This window comes from Triticum dicoccoides, chromosome 2A (genome assembly GCF_002162155.2).
Source record: "Triticum dicoccoides isolate Atlit2015 ecotype Zavitan chromosome 2A, WEW_v2.0, whole genome shotgun sequence".
Classification (NCBI taxonomy): domain Eukaryota; kingdom Viridiplantae; phylum Streptophyta; class Magnoliopsida; order Poales; family Poaceae; genus Triticum; species Triticum dicoccoides.
The window spans coordinates 417595252-417600259 of NC_041382.1; the positions used below are offsets into that span (position 1 = coordinate 417595252).

At 44.1% G+C, this 5008-nt stretch overlaps 1 long non-coding RNA gene across 16 annotated transcripts in view; it reads left to right on the top strand.

Moving 5' to 3' along the window:
* Window positions 1-2001: 2001 nt before the first annotated feature.
* LOC119354759 overlaps window positions 2002-5008 on the top strand; it is a 25757-nt gene continuing 22750 nt past the window's right edge. For 11 of the 16 annotated variants that reach the window (XR_005171223.1, XR_005171221.1, XR_005171220.1 and 8 more), the window contains exons 1-6: window positions 2002-2494; window positions 2580-2694; window positions 2948-3030; window positions 3187-3716; window positions 3915-3981; window positions 4083-4191. This is a non-coding gene — a long non-coding RNA (uncharacterized LOC119354759). The remainder of the gene's footprint in view (window positions 2495-2579; window positions 2695-2947; window positions 3031-3186; window positions 3717-3914; window positions 3982-4082; window positions 4192-5008) is intronic. The other 5 variants (XR_005171212.1, XR_005171216.1, XR_005171215.1 and 2 more) reach the window with 2 other exon arrangements.

Consider the following 5008-nt stretch of genomic DNA (forward strand, 5'->3'; position numbering starts at 1 on the left):
AGTACATATTCTGTAGGTTTTGTATATTGTGTACTCTTGTTGTAACTTATTCCTACTTTCATGAATCACAACCACTCTCCACGTAGTGGCCTGCATGCCTTGGTTCACGGGAGACCTTGGGTGCTCCGTTATATGTATCTGTAAACTCTTGCATAATGAGATGTGACAACACAGTGAGCTTTCTTCTCCCTTTAGCTTCAGGTGCACACGGCACGCAGAACAGTACAGGACCGGCGCTGCTGCTTCTCGTGTGTGTGTGTGTGTGTCTGTCTCTCAAGTCTGAACACCTTACGCCGTGTCTCATCTATTCCCTTCTAGAGATGTGCTAGCTTAGCTGCTTTGCTCTCTCTGTTTTTTTTATTGGCCGCCCGAGACCGAGAGTGGCCTCGTGCACGTAGCCGCGAAGCATCCGCAGGCAAAATGGATCTACCAGAAGTAGCCTTCATCTCTGTCTCGTGTTTAGTCGGCTCGTCCATGTAGCCAACTACCTGTGGGCATGCTTTTTTTTTCTTTTGGAAAAGAGACGCCCTGGACGGCGATCGAGCCAGTGGCAGTGTGGAGTATATATCTATAGAGATACTAAGCTCCCATGATTTGAAGCGTTGTGGTGCATCAGGAGTTATGGGCTCGGTGAGGGCCCCACTTGTAAGATTGTATGCTGTTTGGTTTTGTTTGTCCTTTCCTTTTATATTTTATTTTCCACATTTTAATTCACAAGTGCTTAATAAAATTTGTAAACATCAAAAAACAAAACATTGTTTACATTCATTAGTATTTATTACATTCACAGATATTTTTGACGTTCACGGTCATTTTTAAAGTTTGTAAACACTTTTAAAATTCAAAAACTTGTTTAATTTGTGAATATCTATTAAAATTCATGAATACATTTTAAACTCGTGAATGTTTTCTAAAATTCATGGTTTATAAATTCGTAATATATTTTGAAATCCTTGAACCTTTTTTAATTAAACTAACCTTTTCAAATAGAAAAGGATCGTCAATTTTTTTCCTTAGCTAGCATTAGGCGAGCGAAAAAAAACTAAGTGAGCAAGAGGAGCAGGGAGCCAAGCTAAGCGGACATGAGATTCGTGGGCTGGCATATGTGAGTGTTATAGCAACAATTTCACAGTTTTAGTATGGAATGGAAGCTCTTAAGAGGCTCAATCGACCACCACCAACTGACACCAAGGCCGAAACGTGTAAATACACCACAACCACACACCAAACAATTTCATTCTCCTCTGGAAACAAATACAGTCTCCAATAGAAGAATGGAAAAAACACCGTCAAAACATAATTAAAACACAAGTCAACACAGATAAATCCAACGAAAACAACCAATCACAATAGTTTACTCGATATAAAAGAGTTAATCACAGAGTGAAGAACGGCGCGGCAAAGCGCAAGTTACCCTCTAATGAGAAACTAAACCGTGTGCTCTCGCCATCACGGCAGCTTGCATTGCATTGCATGCAGCTGCAGAAAGCGACGCTATGTACGTACACCTATATTTCTTTCTTTATCGTGCTCACACTTATGAACGGGTGCGTGTCTAACTTAATCACTTGGTAGGCAGGTGGGCACGCTTAGATTAGATAGAGTAGACACTTACACCAAGAGACGGCTCGCGTGGATGGACTCGCAGGTCGCTGTTACTATCAGCACGACTGCTGCTCTAGCTGTGGACATACACGTACTACTCCAGCCGTATTAAAAAAGCTACTACTAATCTCTACTCCTAATTTTTCAGTTGGTAGGTCGCGTTCCGGGTTTTATTTTCGTCCCACCTCATCCGGTTTTTTTGGTACTTCTTTGGTACTTGCATCCACCTCCCATCCAGCATGGTTTTTTTTGGTGCCCGCTCCCACCTCCCCGTTCCAAAAAAAACCCAACCAAAACAACGTTCACGTAATTCTCTCGCAAGCGACAGAATCGAACGAAAATAAACCTCCGAAGAAAAACCAGCGAAAAAAAACCATGCTGGGTGGCAACGTGCGAACGAGCGAGCGAGCGAGCGAAGCCTCCAGGTCCCTTCGCCGTTGCCCTCGCACATCAAGTCGCCGCCCTCGCCCTCGCCCTCGCAGCCGCCGCCGATCCCCTCCCCCATCTTCCTCCCTCAAAAGCTAACCCGTCTCGCGGTGCGCCACCGCCCGTCGCTGCCGCCCCCGCCACCTCCCGTCGCGGGTAGGCGGGAGGAGCCCTGCCCGGCCATGGAGACACTGCCTGCGGCCTCCTCCTCCCCCTCACCTTCTCTCCCTTTCCCAATGGAGGGAAGGGAATGGAAGGGATCCGGCGGCAAGGGGGGGCAGCGCCCAGATCCGCGGCCGCACCGGCGGGCCGCCGTCCCTCGAGATCGTGCATGGAGGTCCGACCCGGCTGCAGCCATGGACTGAGACGCCCGAAACCCTAGCTACCCGTGGAGGTCCGACGCCTACCTCCAAGGAAAGGACGCGCGCCAGCTGCAGGCCATCTCCGGCGACCTCCGACCATGGTGCGCGCGCCTCCTTCCCTTGTCTTGTCGGTTTCTTCATGCCCCCTCCTTGTGATTCCTTTCCTTTCCTTTGTTTTCTGTGCAGGTTGCTCGGATCTGGACCAGCTGCTGCTCCTACTGCTTCAGGTGGACGAGGACGAGCCCTCCCTCATGGATGCTGCGGCTGCCTACTCCCTCCTCCTACCCCCTGGCCTGGTGTGGTGAGCTCCACCCCCTTCCCTGCACATCTCATCTTTTGATTGCAAATGGTCTGGACATAACTTGGTGGTGTTTGCTAATGTGCACGTATCCGTCCAGTTTGAACGTGTGTGCAATCAAATTGTTGGTTATTCTATGCCTCTTTTGCCAAATATAAATATAAACAATCTACTTATCCGATTGTTTGTTGGAGCAGCCCAACTTATCTGATTGTTGGTTATTCTGTTTATGTTGTTCCTTTTGGGCCTACTTCAGAACGGTCGTTGAAGCGAAATTCATGTTCATAGATCAGGGAATGAATTTGATGTGTCACGCCTGACAAAAGCCCAAGATTACAGGTACCACCTGTTCACTGTCTGTGCTCCTACATTGCAATAGGGATCTGCTGTGCTACTGTTCATGTTATTCAGATCATAGTACCTTAGGTGGTTTTCGTAATTCTACTTCGCTGGCGCATTCTGAGACGTCATTATTTTGCTTCCTTATCTGTGCAGATTCTTTGTGTCGACGTGGAATGTTGGTGGCCAATGCCCATCAAGGGGGTTAATTTAGATGACTGACTCCATTCTTCACCCGCTGCTGATATCTATGTGCTCGGATATCACTTATTACGAGGACACTAAACAAGAACGCTGGGTCTAGCATTCATGCTGGCTATCACACGCCATTCCCTGTCCCTGATCCGGTTGTGGAACTAGATGCTGATTTTAAGGTATCATTGAGAAGACATGATAGCTCATCACTTTCCACCACTATCATTCCGAAACCTTAGTCGGAGTTTAAGGGTTTCAGGAAATGATATGTTCTCACAACCAATATTGGCCCGTAGGTTTAGTGTGTGCGACCCTGTTAACATAGGAGTCAGGCCGAGCGATTTTGATAGAAATTTCAAGTGTATCGGATCACCAGTCGATGAGTATATTGAGGAGGATACAAGTAATGGAGCATATTTTTCACCATTCCCATATGGCTATGGTACTTAAACACCAATGGAAGGAGATGAAGAGCAGCCAAATACTTCTAGGTATTTTCTTTTGGCATGTACCATTAAATTTCATATGCTTGTTCTTTAAATATCTTAATATTTCTCTTTTAAATGTTAATATATTTAAAATTATCTGCAACTATTTGTGCTCAGCAGTCCTATCCTACCTTCTTGATGATGCTTCTGTTAAGTTCATGCAAAGTTCATGCAGTAAGACAAATATTGTGTTTTTACCAGGTGTCCAGGTATTGTTTGGTTGCCAGCAAACAGATGGTTGGCAGATTTCTCACAGTTTGGGTAACAGGTTAGTAGAGGAGCATATTAGTAGAGGAGCATGCAAGTTTGGAAAGTTATGTTTGTTGGCGGGATTCATTGTGCTGGTTAATTGAAGTCATAATATATCAGCAGGTATGGCATGGGATTCATTGTTCTGGTTAGATGAGATATATCATCTGGTAAATCATTGGATACATTTCAACGTATTGGATTATTTTGTTCTGAACTCTTTAGTCAGGTACCTTCCTTCTCTCAACACAACTTCAGCAACATGTTTTATATATTACAACTTCCAAGTTAATAGTAGAGATTTAATCTCAATACTTGCTTGCTTGGTGTAAGAATGTAGAAGTATGTTTTACTTTGGCTCCTAGCTGAAGACTACGGTTGGGTGTTCCAATAACTTATTTTTGGCATGGTCTTCTTTGCTACCTCTGCATGTGCGATCCTCATTATTTGTTGCTTGATTCTCTATGCAAGAATCTTGGCTCATGGTCGAACATATATGGTCACATATTTGCTCCAGGGATTTATTTTTGTCAGAGCCGATCGACAAATGATCAGCCTGAAAGTATAATTTTCTAGCTTAATACATGTCATGCAAGTATGGTTTCCTTAATGTGACTGGTAATGTAAATTTTGTGGGTCTCTCAGTTCCTATGAGCCTAATATAGTTAATTCGAAATCATGATTCTGATGGAAATGCAAAAGAAACAGAACCTAAATTAGTAGTTAATTGGATAGCATGATTCCGATGGAAATGCAAAAGAAACAGAACCAACAATAGTAGTCTACCTTAAAGCTCGAAGAATTCATGAGAAATTCTTGCTAGCATCTAGAATTGGATGCCCTCAGGAAGACTATTGTAAGTCAATTTTCATGACTGATTTGCTCATTTCCTCTAGCTGCACAATATGACATATTGCTTCTTAATTCAACACTTACTGCTACTTAGTAATAAGAGGACATGTGGGACTTTGTTTCTCGAATTGACACTCAATAGTAGAAGATGTTCATACCTAGAATAGTTGATCACAAACTGCCGTATCATGGCT